Here is a 15,739-nt window from a genome sequence, read left to right as displayed (position 1 = left end):
AGGTATTAGGATTAAAAGTGGCAGTAAACTTCATGGAAAAATGTAGAATCTTTACAACCAAACTACTGGGTTCAAGTTCTGTCTTTACTATTTACCAGCTGTGTGATCTTTAGCAAGATACTTGCATCTCTGTGTCACACACAGTTTCTTCCTCTCTGAAACAGGGATAATAATACTGCATTCTTTAGATGAGTTTCTAAGTGTTTTAGCAGGTTGGTTTAACATCTCAGAACCAATAAATGTAATTCATCACATTAACAAACTGAAGGAGAAAATCATATACTTCATCTTAATATATGCAGAAAAAAATACTTGATAAATGCCATATCAATTCACAATTAAAAGGAATAAAAAAACTAGAACTCATAATAAACAAGGAGTAGAAGAAAAGGAACATCTTCAGTTCTTCAAAAGAGCACCTAAAATATTTTTAAAATATCATAGTTAATCTTGAAATGTTCAGAGTTTTCTTTTTGAATGTGTAAACATTAAAAAAATAAATTTTTGTTTTTCTTGTTTTACTAGTTTCTAGACATATAATTAATTTTTCTGTTGGTTGATTATAAAGAAACTTTCTTCAGTGAACTTGCTAACTTATCTGTAGAGCGTTTTATTTCTTAACCTGGGTGATACGATGTTTTGACAGAAAAAAAGAAGAGATGATAGGACTCACACTGGCTCCTACACACCTGCTTTAAAGTGGCATAAATCACTTCTGCTAACATTTTATTGGCCAGGGCAATTGGAGACATAAGCCTAATATCCATGAGGTAGGGAAGTGTAGTTATCTCAGAGGAGAGGCAGAGAATATTTGAAATAACTATACAGACCTTGCACAGAATTTTTATATTGAGACATTTATAAACAACGCGGAAAATCTTAACGAAAACGGAATACTTTTATTTTTAAATTTACACTGGGGATGGAGAACTTGTATGTGAATATGGTGACTTATATGAGATTCTATTTGATTCTTTTCTTGTCACTCCCATGCAGAAGCTCATTTGTTAAACAGAGACTTTTCTTTGACATTTTAGGTATTTGCAACCAAGGTATTTTCTGAATATGAAAAAGATATATCCTTATGGAATAAATTACAATAAGATTAAAATAGTTGAATAATCTTTTATGGTTTACTGGGATACTTTCATTTTTATTATTCCATTGAAAAAAAAGTAATGAAAAAGAGTTGGAAATTTTAATTACTTGTAACTCAGTTATCTTCCCCAATAACTAGAAAAATACAAATGAAGATATTGCTCATGTGGTATTCATTTTCCCATCCTTAGACTGACAGAAAGAGGGACTTGTTTATTGAATAGAATAAGATTTAATAACCTTGACTTAAGATCATGTTGCTAATCACTGTTGAAGAAGAGAATGAACATAGGTCTCTGGCCCCAGCATCCATGTCTGTTTCGGACACCACTGCTAGTCTAATAGCATCTGTGTATATGTGAGTAGCAAAACTAGAAAACAAGGGAAGAATCATGGAAATATGTGTGTATTTTCTCTAAAACTGATCAACCTTTCCCCTTTCAATGTGCTGACATGTAATCAGATGAGGAAGATACAGCATGGGTCACTAGGAAGGCAACTGCTGAGATGCCTCTGCCCAGAAGATGCCATCAATGTGTCCATCTGTTCCATATTTTGATGCAAATTTTTAAAAATTAACATATTTGGACCCATTCAAGTGAAAAACATATGTTCAGAAAGGTATTAGTGCTTCTGAAGGTTGAGAAAGCCTGAGATCTCAGAGAAATCAGTACTTTACATTGCCTTATTCTAGAAAGATCTATTGAAGCTAGTAGAACAGTCCCCAAAGGGAAAGGTCTCCAGCGTTGTCTAATGGGATCCACTTGACCTGCATAAATTCATTGTCCATGGCCTCTGAATAAGTGCTGATTTTTTTTTAATCCTAAATAAATGGATACCAGAATTGAAATGATTTTCCCATGTCAGATTGATGTCCTACTTTCAAAAGAGCATAATCATCTTTTTAAAGGATGAATTAATAATAATGTTCTGTATATTTCAAAATTGCTAAAAGAATAGATTTATGATGTTCCCACCACACCAAAAGATGATGTTGGTGAGGTGGTGAATATATAAATTAGTTTAATCTTTCCAATGTATATATAGATCAAAACATCACATTGTCCTCTCTAAATATGCAAAATTATGTTAATTAAAAACAAGTTAATTAATTTAAAAAAAGTGAAACAAAGCATAATCATCCCTTTGCATAATAAAATATTTTCTCAAGGGACCCTGTCTGATATTTCAAACTTTCTGACTTCGGTTCCCCAATCTTTATTTTCTATTAGTTCTCCATGATCAGTCAACAAACATTTTTCTATTCTACTTATGGAGATCTAGGAGTTTGTGTGTGAGAGAAACACAAATAATAGACTATATTTATCTTCCTGGATTAAAACTCAGATATAACATAGGATTACATATAAGCTGGTTTCAAACTAATGAGACAAATAGGAATCACTAAATTAGTCCCTGTTTTTGAATACAGTTATGGGTGCACCTATAGTGGGAAGCATAAATCATTGAATTCATAGCCTTTGTTGGAACAGAATAACTACACAAAATTTTAAGGGTAACTCTATTAAAAGATGATATTTGATTCAAACATTAAATAAAAATAACAATATATGAATTATAATACTTGTATGTAATATACTTTTAATATATAGAGATATATTTTATTTTAAAAGTAATAAAATATATAGTCTTATTACTAAGTAAGCATTTTAAATACTGTGACTTTAGTAGAGGAAGAACTCTGAGTTGTGATAAATGGTAAGTCCCATGAAGGTCAAAAGGACTTGAGATGTTCATTGAATGAAGAATTAGTGTTCAATAATTAGTAAGGTACAAGGATGAATACTATCAGATGTCAGTTGAGGGACTATACAGTAAAAGAATGATCTCAGTTATAGAGAGAGTTAGGGGTAATTCCAAAGCAGATGGAGTTTAAATTCTAGCTTCAAAGGAAAGAGAAAAAGATACAAAGGTAGTAAGATAAGAGGTGTATTAAGAACAAGAAGCAGAAAACAGTATGTTTTTTCCATGCTATTTGCATGTTTTCTTGAGAAAGAACTGTGGTGGTAGCTTTTCTCAAATGGTTTCATTCTAGACTGAAGATCACCAGTATAAAAACTGGGCATAAGTCAAAAAGAGAAACTAACAACAGGAGACTATAGGGGCATGGGCCTAAGGAAACACCTTTCTGAGTTTTCTATTCTTTTCCCCTTCTATTTCTTGCCTTAAAACTCCCAGCTACTTGGGAGGCTGAGGCAGGAGGATCACGAGTTCAAACCCAGTCTCAGCAATGGCAAGGCACTAAGCAACTCAGTGAGACCCTGTCTCTAAATCAAATGCAAAATAAGGCTGGGGATGTGGCTCAGTGGTTGAGTACCCCTGAGTTCAATCCCTGATAACCAGACACACCCCCCCCCCCCGCAAAAAAACAAAACAAAACAAAAACAAAAGAAACAACAACAAAAAAAACCTCTTAAGATAAATTCCCCATTCTTTTCAGCTAGTAGTCATCTAACCAATCAGATACTTTAATGGGCAAGGACAGAAAAATATTGAATGTGCTGGTTAAATATGCCGCTGTTCTATTTGCTCCTACACTAACTTAATGGTTGTCTAAGAGGAAGTAGGAAGGACCTTGGTGCAGCACAGCTGTACTGATGATGCTGCAGATGAACCCTTACAGGCCTCTTGTGCAATTTCTTCCAAAGCTTTTGTTTTTATACTTCCTTGGATAGGTGACATAGCTCCCTATGTTCTGTTATTCTTGCTTTCTTTTGCAGTCAGTTCCTCCCTGTCAGTCATATACTCAGTTTTCATTTACTTCTTCAAGTTCATATCATCGTGAAATAATCTATTTGAAACTTCAGTCCATCAATCTGCCTAATACCTCAGCTCATATCACCAATATTTTTCAGTGAAATGCCAGACTACCCATTTTCTTGAGTTTGGATGTTTAGGAGCCTCAAAACAGTGTGCATTTTTTATATCTATAATTACTTCTCCCACCTTCATCTAATTATTTTTGTTCATCAAATAACAAGAGCTGAATCTAAAATTCAGAGGCAATAGCAAATATCCCCTTAGTGTGAGTTACTAATTTGCCTTTTACTAATTCCCAGGTCCTCGGTCCACTGTCTCATTAGAAAACAGGGATATTTTTTCTACCATTTATCTCCACTCTGGTAAAGCTGTTTATGGTCTGGAAACTTTGAAGGTCATTGACACAGAAAGATCTCAAAATGCCTGGTTTCTCACTAAAAGTGAAAGTATAGAATCTCATTTCATGGAAGGAGTCTGTACACCCACTGACCTGGACACAGCTTTAATTAATCTAGATGTACTCAGTGAGGAGACTAGAGGGAGCTGATTACAGCCATTGATCCACTCCATTCACTCTGCTAGCCACAGAAGAATGAGTGAAGGGTTGTGTCCTTTAAAAGTCTAATAGATTGTGTGCATACATATGGGTAAATGTGGAGTAATAATCAAGTGCAGTATTAGAGGCATGTGACACACTTAGAACAGTGCTGGGATCTCAGTAAGGTCTCAATATATGACAGTGTCACCATCACAACTCTTTCTTCACTGTTAGGCTGTCATGCAGGACAGAGTGTGATTAAGTCAGGTTGGACTGGATTACAGAACTTTTCTGTTCAGTTACGATTGCATTGGCTTTTCATAATACCTATATGATATACACATGATTAACTTTTTAATCATCAGAAAAAATGGAGTTTAAGAGAAGTTGACCAAATTTCCTACATGGCTACCATATGGCTATTAGGTGACAGGGCAGATCTGGATCACAGCTGGCTGATGTCCAAGACTATCTTCTTTCCAACATGCTGGCTCTTTTCATTATTACCTTGGCTTTCCACAGGTTGTAAATATATACAATTGACTCCCTTTACTTGTAGATTCCACATTGACTGATTTGACCAACCAAAGATTGAAAAAAAATGTGCTGTACTCAACATGTAAAGACTTTTTCCCCTTGTCATTAGTCATTATTCTCTAATATAGTACAAAAAGTATGTGTGTGTGTGTATGTGTGTGTGTGTGTATATATATATATATATATATATATATATATATATATATATATATATATAATGTACATTGCATTAGGTGGTACAAATGATCTAGAGATGATTTAAAGTATACAGGAGGATGTGTGTAGGTTACATGAAAATTCCATGTCATTTTACATAAAGGACTTGAGCATCCCTTATATAATTTAGTATCTGTTGAGTTTTAGACCCAATCTCTCATGAATGCCTAGGGACAACTGTATATCATTCATTCTAGGTCCTTATGAAGTATATACACCTATGCAAGAGACTTCCTCTAAAAAAGTATACATGTTGTAATTAGAAAATTACATCAGTAAGGAGGAAACAGCTTCTACAATTTTAAGCAGGGTCATTCTTAGAATTTCTTTAAGAAGTGTGTGGCTAGAGTCAATCTGCACATGTTTAGACATGAGTACCAAGGATAGCTTCAAAAAGAGAAAAGGAAATGAGTATGACTAGTGCCACATTGCTTTGGAGGTATGAGAGTAGTCCAAAGGGAAAAATAAAAATGATTAGTCTGGCTTAAAGACTCTGAAATGATTAGTTCAACAATGAATGTTCTGTTGCATTTTGGGAAAGGTTGTTTTTGAAAACTTATTAAAAATATAAATTACAAATTTGATTTTGCTCCAAAATGCTTTGCCTTCACAGATAAAACCTCATGACCTAGATATAGGTTATTGCTACAACCATGTGATATATTCTCTCAATCTGGTAACACTCAGCTGCATGTCTTTAATAAAGACTACTTATTTCTGAGAAGATCAGGCAAAATGAGCATAGTGAGTACTAGGAATTGGGGAATAAGTCTTGTAGCCAGAAGAGTAATATAAGATCTCACAGGCTTGGCTTGTGTCTTTGGACATAACAATATTAAATGGCTTTCTCATTTTTGAGTTACTAAATAAGAAAGATATTAGCAAAAAGTATTACTTCTCATTAATTACTTAAGAAGTCAACATTTAATACACAATTTCAGATTATGTACTAGGTGTAATGCACTTTGCCCTATGGAGAGTGCCAAAATGATAAAAAAAATATATACATTTTCTGTCTCAAGGAGCTTAAAAATCAATGAATTAAAAAGAAACTAGCTGATTCTTTCCAAAGGTATATTCTGGGCATTGGTGATATAATAGCATAAAGGTGGACAGAATGCCTGGCTCATGGAGATTATGTTCTCTTGGGGAAACTCAGACAATGATTACCTACATAAGTAAATAATGGATCATTTCAGGAAATGAGAGGCACTAGAAAGAATAAAACAGAGAAGTCAGAGATGGCCTCTTTAGCAGAGGTGATATTTGTGCCAGCCTTGCAAAACACCTAAGGATATTCCTTAGGGACTAACAGCCAATGCATTTGGAAATAAGAGCATATATTCAAGAAGTATCAAAGTAGGCTGGTATGCTGCAGCTCAGCAGGCAAGGGCAGTGGGTGTGGGAGAAGGTCACAAAGTGGGAGGAGTGATTTTAGGGAGAGCTTGTGGGTTCTGGTAAAGAATTTGGATTTTAATCTGGTGCATGGTACATAAGTGGAGGGATTTTCAGGTAGATATAATGATATATATACAAATAATTGTAATATACATAATATGGTGCTATCATTCAAAACAGACAACATAAGAGCTATGGTTATTGAAAGATGGATGATAACTTTTGCTCAGCAAATTAGAGATGAGTTCAGGCAGAAGTTTGTCTTTGACTGATTTCTTGAAGTATGCATAAAACTTCCTGTGCCAAGAGAATGGTGTGAACAAAGCTCTCAGGCAAGAAATCACAAGATGTTGACAACTGCTTCACAGACACGTTCGTCTTCTGAGAAGGGAATATACTTTGGCCAAAGAAATGACTGTTAGGTGTAAAACTGGGGGTGCCAGAGCAGGCTGAAATGTTGGGGCTAGTAGAGGTTGAGAAGAATGAGTGTGTAGGACCAGCCCCCAAGCCCCACTCACAGCAGCTATTTACTCTGGCACCCTGGAAGTTGACCTCCTTGTTGTGCCTTGACGTCCTGAGGGACAACATGATGCAGTAAATGTCAGGATATGTTTCAGGATTTTGCTGAGGTCACAGAGAAAGGTTGGTACATCCTCAAAGTAGAAGAAATTCTCACTAGTGAATATGGATGGGCTGACCTCTGCTGCCTTTCGTGTTTCTGTGCCCGTGATTATGCAGTGATGCAGTCTGCATATAGAAAGGCCATTTCAGTGCTTGAGAAAAGGCATTGAAAGGCTAGTTCTTGGCTTTGGGTTATGCTAATTACTTATAAATAATTGGGGCCAAGTTCAGTAGCTCCATCTGGAAAGGGATGATGTGCTCTATGCCAGTAATGCAAATGGTAACGGGTAGTCCTGAAGGTGTACAGTAAGCAGTCTTCATTTTGGTCTGAGCATTTTAACTGGGCTGCTTTTCTATCTTGAAAGACCTTGTTAGATAAACAGTCTGCCTAGCAATGCTTATTACTAGTCAAGTGGCCTCAAAGCAGGGATTGGCAAAATTTTTCTACAAAGGATGAGGTGTACAGTAAATGTTTTAGGATTTTGAGAGCCAAGAAGCAAAATCAAGGATATTATATAGATACATAGTAAAAAAGATAAATGTCTACAGTTTTTTATTGATGAATTAAATATATAATAATAATTAAATTTTTATAATACAAGTCTACTAATGAGAAGAATGAAATTCTTCTTTGGAAGACAGGATTTCACTTATTTGGTCTTCAAAATTAAAATGTTCCCCATCATCAAATCCATTGTAAATGTTCACATATAAAAATTCATTCTTAGCTTACAGCCTGTTCTAAAACAGGCAATAAGCTGATTTGTCCTATGTAATGTAGTCCACTGACCCCTGCCCTAAAGTATACCTTAACTGGTAACATGGATATCTTTTCAAATGAATAATTATAAAATCAATAAATCATCTTCATATAACATGTATGCATACAGAAAATAAATACAGCATGTCATTTGGAGTTGGAGCAATCTCAGTACAGTGCTGGACCTCACAGCTTCCACCTGTGTGACTTTGGGAAAGTCACCTAACATTATCTGTCTTAATTTTCCCATGTAATAGAATGGCAATAATATGCCTTCAAGGCCATTCTGAAGATTAACAGAGATAGTGTTAATATGGTACCTAATACATACTGAGCAGTAAATAGTAACTTATTGTTATTTTTCATGAGATGTCTCCAATAATCCATTGGAGGTATGTTAGGTTAAGGATTATTTTTTACCTTGTTACTATTATTTCTTACCAGGAAACCTTAGGCAGAGGTCAAGGGACTTACCCATTATGTGATGGCATTGCAGTTAAAGGCCAGCCTACTTATCTCATTACTTAATCTAATAATTGCTTAAGTATGCATTAATCCAGTAGGCAGAATTCCACGATGATCCTGAGTGATCTGTCCCTTTTGTGCCTACCCTCCATAATGCTCTCTGCTTGAGTGTGGGATTGGGATGGACCTGTGACTACCAGAGTAGTAACTCACTGGATTAGGTTACATTATGTGGCAAAAGTGATGGGGCAGCCACTCGAAGGACTGTGTTCCATTGTATTTGACTCTACAATAGCAGTTGGGAGGGAGATTCCCCTGGCTGGCAGTATGTCTTGAAGTATGCATAAAACTTCCTGTGCCAAGAGAATGAATAAAGGAATAAAGAGCCAAATTATGAAAGAGCCAACTGGATAGGACCTGAGGTCAGACTCTAGTTGTGAAGGGCGACCTCCAGCAGATAGCCAACAAGAAACAAGGACCCAAACCCCACAACAGCTAACAGCTGAATCCTGCCAACAAACTGAATGAACCTGGAAAAGGACTGCAGGTTCCATATGATCACACAGCCCATCTGACAACTTGATTTTAATCTGTGAGATCCTGAGCAGAGAACCCTGCTCTGCTGTGTCTGGACTATGTTATGTTCTGCGCTGTAGAAACAGAGATAATAAATGTACATTTTTATAAAGCAGCTAAAGGGGTTAAAATTAGATACACAGAAATAACAAAAACAAAAACAAAAAAACCCCAAAATACAGTGTACCAGGTAGTTGGCTAAGTGTTAAGATTAAAACAGTGAAGAAAATAGACTTGGTTCTTGTCCACTTGTTGGATTTTTGGTTCAGAGAACAAATGGGAACCTTGTAATGTTCCTACAATAGAAATAGAAAAAGGTATCATGGGAAAGAAAGAGGTCATCTGCCTGGAAGGAGCAGGAAACTTTTTATGGGGATGGTCTAAGTATAAGATGCAAAAATTTTGGAGATTTATCCAGGAATGGAGGACTAGTGGGGGGAGTGGTGGAGGGAAAATTCTAGTATTAGAAGTAGCAAGGACAGAGACTCTGGTGATGGATGACAACTCAGTGCATCCCACGGATTCCAAATCTCACTGCAACCACAGAGGGAGTGTCCAGAGAGATGAGGCCACAGCTGGGGCAAGTTTATGAAAGGTTTCAAATACCATGTTGTAGAATTTGGACTTCTGTGGAGGGAAATGGGGAGTCCACGAATGATTCAAGGCAGAGGAGTTGAGGAGTGGCAGCTTCACATAAATCCTCTTAGCATTCTGCATTTAGCTGCATGGTTCAGTGAGACTTGCTTAGAACCAGGGTCATTATTCAGAGGACAGATCATGGTAGCTGAAATGAAGGTGATAGCAGGTAGGGTGGAATGTTAGTGTTTAGGGTCTCTTACATTTCTGCATTACGGTTATTGAGTTGTCTTAGCTTCTGAAATGGTTTATAAGGGCATAGCTAAAAGCATAAGAATTCACTTTTCTACTGGACCTTTTAAAAACAGGTCCTACGATCAGAATGTCTAGACTGTAGGAACAAAAGATTCAATCAAGTGTCTTCCTTATTATCTCCGATGGAGGGAAAAAAAAAATCCATGACTTTCTGTTTGTTCACAATGGGTATTGTTCTTCCAGAACAAAATGCTGTCAGAAGAGTGGTCACTCACAGCTGTTTATTGATTCTTCCAGGGACAGAGAAATGATAAAATGCTCTGACCTTTTTAGCCTTATTGCATTCCTCTGGCATTTTGATGAAAAGCAATTAGCTACTCTTCTTTCTCTAGTAATAGCAGCTCCAAATTCAGATCAAGCTCCCTAATTAGGAGATCATAAGCCAGGAAAGAAAAGCAAATGGTCACCTGAAAAGCCAAAGTAAGATAAATGTTGATGATTTATGCAGTGGCCACTGGACACTGACTGAAAAGGGTCATTGAAAGAGAGTTTAAAATTAATCGTGGCCTGCAGAACGGTGTGGATGTCATAATGAATCTATCGTTTGTTAATAATTCTTTAAGTGCCGTGGTGCACCATGATTTTTTTTATGGTAACAGAGGCATTGCAAAAGCTTATGCAGTTAATTGATTGATGAGAAATAATACCATGGATTCGAATACCCTGTCATTAAGAGAGAGGTAGGGTGGATACTATCAGTTTGGGTTTCACTGCAGGTAGTATACAGACACTTATTCTTATCCCCTAAATAGGATTTAGAGTGATTCTCTAAGTCCTGAATAGGGGAATTGTTGCAGCCTTGAGCTTCTTGTACAGCTATTTTGGTAAATGACAGAGGCGAAGCCTCCAACAAGCATATCTGAAACAGGAGGTGGTTTGACAGCCAAGGAAGGCTTTGATCATGTGATAAACGAGTCAATAGGAAGAAATCTCTAAGGTTAGAGAGCTATAGTTCTATCAATTATGTTGCTCTATAAATCAGGAGAATTGGGGAAAGAGTGAGAGGTTGCCTTTAAGCTTCCTGCCAGATGGATTTCCCAGAGAAAACCTCAGCTGCTTTCCAGAATTCTGTCTGTGTCACAGGTGAAATGCTCAGCAGCACCGTGTTAACGTAGACAGGAGTAATGCAGAAGTCCTGACACGTTTCCTCAGTCTTCTAAATAAAACAGTCCATGATGGGGACTAGTATTACTTCTGGTGATATTTCTGACATAGACAGAACAAAACAAGTTGGGTATTCATGCCCCAAACCTTTCCCTTTAAAGCCAATTTAAAAATCTGCAGCCCAGACTCTCAAGCATGTTTTCTGGAACACTCCTCAATTGTCATAACCTTCTTTCTGATGAAGGCTGAATGTGAGAGACCTGAAATTCCAGAAGCAGATGTATGTTTCTCACAGAGACCTGTCTCCTCAGCTAAGTTCCTGGGAGTACTTTTTTACTGAAATGAAAAGCTTAGCCAAGGGTGATAAAGTGACTCTTTAATAAACCAAGGAAAAGCAGTAGCACAGAGGCCTCTTTTTCTCACTTTTCCTCCATGAATGGATTCATCAAGCCCAAGCTTCAAAATCTAGGGATTCTCTCAGGGACAATTCATCTTATGAGCTTTCCAACACCCAGATCAACCAAAGTAAACTCTTTGTTAAGGGTTTTCTATGTGGAATGCTCAACTGCTACAAAATGAGTCCCTGGTTTTCTGAGATGGATCACATTCCCTGATGTACATGACTGTCACTAGCTGGGCACAAATCATCGGGAAACGAGGAAGGAATCCATTTTAGAATGTAGCAGACAACATCTAGTCCCTGGACCTTAGTGATATTTACAAATAAAACATTGTACTCACCCCATCTCAAGCCTCTTCCTATATATTTTTTCCTAAGTAGGTCTAATTAGGTATCACACACACAGTAAATTAACTGATGGCAATACTCATATAAAGAAGGGAACAATATTCCAAAATGCTCTCATCTGCACCTAAACACCAAATGAAATATTACCTAACACTCATCTCAATGAGTATATTTTGAAATCTAATCTTAAATTACTTTTCTATCCTGACCTCCTAGAACCATCTGTGGTGGAATGTACTTTGATAAACAAAATAAAACAAAACAAAAAGATGAAAGATATGAGGCTTTGAATCAATTAGAAATGCATGTGGTTGCAAACTACAGAGACCTCAACCATGGTAGCTTATACGTTTTCATTTTTCTCCCACAGTGTGTTGTCTAGATGTAGGCAATGGCTGGCATTGATTCAGTAAATGCCAGGAGCATCTTTGAGATTGTTTTGAGCTTTCCTCATCTCAGTGGTGACTGATTGGGTTAGTTTGCTATACCTGCCATAGCAAAATATCACACACTGCTCCATTGGCTTAAACATAAGCAATTTATTTTCTCACAATTATGGAGGCTGGAAGTCTGAGAGAGGGATGCCAGCAAGGTTGGTTTCTTCTAAAGCACCTCTCCTTGGCTTGTAGGTGGTCATTGCTTTTTTGATATCTTCAAGTGATCTCTCTGTAGTTATCTGTGTCCTAATCTCCTTATAAATCCTATTTATTGGACCTCACCCTTAGGGTGTTATTTTAGTTCACCTCTTTAAAGATTCTATCTCCAGGTGTAGTCAGCTGTTGGGATACTAGAAGTTAGGATTCCAACATAAAAAGTTTAGGGGGACACAATTCAGCCCATGACACTGGTGAAGATTGAACTTATATGACAATGTTCAAAGATGGGATGAACAGTCAGTATGTTAGCTCTGGGGTACCCTTGTTAGAAGCTCCACTCATCAGCAGGCTCATGGACCATCACTAGATTAGAGGAAATTTAAGAGGATGGCAGAATAGATTTGTTTTGATCAGTTTAGCTCAATCACCATCCATTATCTGGGGTTGGGCACTTCATTTACTTGAGCAAAATTCAGTTTTGTTAGCAAAGAAAGAAGGTGGGAGGATATACTATTGTATATGTAATTTAGAAAATGTCCTTCAGGTATGAAAATAGTAGAGACACAAAGAAGCAGGAAAGGCTTCACTTCATGAACTGTCTATTCCTGGGTCAGGGCAGCTGGTGGCGTTAATAATAGACAGAGTTGTAAGGAGTGAGTGGTGCTTTTGCTGTGCTCCTCCCTTGTCTGCTCTTTCACACCCCGCCACACCTTACTGGGTGCCCTGTGCCAGCAGATTTTCTACATGTGCTTTGGTCTAAACTTGTTCTAAGAAGAGCATCTTCTATTGGCATGGACTCCCTTGGGTATCCAGTGTGAATAATTTTAAGTCATTGAAATTCCTTTCTAAAGGAGATTTCCATTTTAAGCTTTATGTTATAATGAAAGGCTTTGCTCACAATTCAGGGGATTTCAGGTACTGGTGCACAAATGAGGGAGGTTTAGAGTCAAAGCTGCCATTTCAATGCCTTAGAAGCCATACAGATTCAGTGGCTGACTTTAGATATGGCTATCTGCTTGATGTATTCAGAAGGCCAATGGCTCCAGCTAGGACAATCATAGAGTATTAAATACAGATTGGGTCCTTGCATTAGTTTTCTATTGCTATGTAAAACAACAACAACAACAAATTTAGCAATTTGGAATAACAGAATGTGAGAAGTATGTTGTAGGCTTCTCTGGCTTCTCTACTTAGGGTCTCACAAGGCTAATATTAAAATGTTAGCCAGGCTCTTTGTTGAAGGCTCCTGCTCATTGTACATGGAATTCTTTTTCTTGGTTGTAGGGCTGAGGTCCCTATTGCACAGGGATTGTTCTTAGATGTTAGAGGCCACTCTCAGGTCCTTGCCACATGGCCCCTTACATCTTCAAGCCAGTTGTCAATATCCATTGTACTTCAGTTCTGATGTCTGCTGCCAGCCGGAGAATAATCTCTGCCATTAAAGGGCTCATATGATTATATTAGCTCAGATAATCTGCCCAATTTAAAACCAACTAATTAACATGAATTACATCTGCAAAATCCCTTTGTCATGTAACATAATCAAAGAAGTAACACCTAGGTCAGAGATCATGCAGGACATCTTGAAATTTTGCTTACCACAGTCATCTGTGGCTGCCTAGGGAATGTTCATGAAAAATTGTTTGCCTTTTTTTTTTTTTTTTGAATTTTGATGAATAGAAGGCAGAGGAGAAAAAGAGTTCTGTATACAGATTTGACCAATTCAGTGGTTTCATACAAAGATGAATCTTTTGACATCATCATGTCACATGGTAAAAGAAGGAGGGTAGTTGAAAGAAAACATTATGCTCAGTGAAAACAGGAATGGTATCGTGTTTATTTTGTTTACTTTTGTATCTAGTAAAAATTATAAAGTCAGTTTTTTATTCAATGAATGGCTTATGATGTTATGTATTAGTTAATTTTTGTTTAGTTATCAAACATCCTCCCATTCATACTCCCTGATAATTATGAATATTTTATTTCTAATGACCTTGATCTTGGTATTTATTTCCCCTGATGGCTCTTGGCAAAAGAAGCCAAGTCATTGTGCACAATTCTGTTAGAGTTTCTTAGAGATGGATGTGGTCTCATTCAAATCACATGACTGATCTCATACTAATGGGATAGGAGAATGTGGTACATTTACTGAGTACTTCAGCCTCACACTACAGAAGATAAAGATGTCACATGACAAAGGATAAGAATGATTGATCCTAATACTGGGAGAGGGCAGCAGAATTGGGAACAATTATGCTATCTATCATAAACTATTCACAATGTATTGCCTAATAATTTTCCCTACTCCTGGGTTAGCAGACTGTAAAACTAGACACTAGGGATAGAATATTTAGGGGAGAAAAGGGTAGGCAATTGAATTTTTCCTATCACCACAAGTTCCCTCTTCCTGGGGTTTTTCCTACACTCCCTTGTAGACAAGCATAGTAGGCGACCGGCAGATTTCCTGGGCATTTGAATGATCCATTTGGCCTAAATTACTGCAAATCCTGGAAGTCCTCCATCCCAGGATTTGTTTGAAGGAAATATTTGTTTCCCTTATCTTCCAGAGATCCTAGATACTATGATCTCATCCACAAATTTTACACAGAACTTCTGCTTTCTCATTATTTAAATGTACTTCAAATCTTAACTGATGGAAATAATGACATTAATTTTACCTCAAAGATTGTTAAGTGTTGTTTTGTAAAGAAAATGTACGTATAACCCAATTCATCTTTTTTAAAGGAAGTATATATCTTTCTCCTTCTTGCATTCAGGCAACATTAGTCTTAAATTATAGCAACATATAGTGAAAAAATATTGTTCTCTTACTTTTAATGCATGTTCATTCTTCAGACTTGGAAGAAAAGTTGTTGTGGAAATAACATTTTAGTCAATAGATTACTAACATATTGTGTTATATGCCTTGCACTTTGGGTAATGTGATGTATGGAAAATTACTTCGCTATTAGTCTTCAGTGGGAGCCAAGTGAATAATGAGGGTTGGTAATTTATCTTATTCTCAAGGATTTTCAACAGTATCTGTGTCCTTGGGGCCACTTTCACAAATGTTACACTTTACTGTTTTCTGATCCAAAGCGACAGGGAGAATTTTTTTTTAAGTCTGAGATTTAAAAGAGGATTGAGGCTTGTCTGAGTTATGCATCCATAAAGACAGGCAGGCAGAAACGCGACCATTTGTTTGTTTCTTTTCAAACGTGACAACTAGAACAATGGCTGCCTTTTCCTTCCATGTGAAGTTTCTAAAGCACTCTAAACAGCTGCAGTCATTGTATAATCAAATAAAAAGCTGAGTGACAGCCTCACATCTCACCTTTACTTTTGGTCTTCTTGAACCTTCTGCGGCCATAACAGGAAAAGTCAAAATTCTCACCATCCTTTGGTGGACC

This window comes from Marmota flaviventris, chromosome 14 (assembly GCF_047511675.1).
Source record: "Marmota flaviventris isolate mMarFla1 chromosome 14, mMarFla1.hap1, whole genome shotgun sequence".
NCBI lineage: Eukaryota > Metazoa > Chordata > Mammalia > Rodentia > Sciuridae > Marmota > Marmota flaviventris.
Note: the sequence above shows the minus strand (reverse complement) of the source record.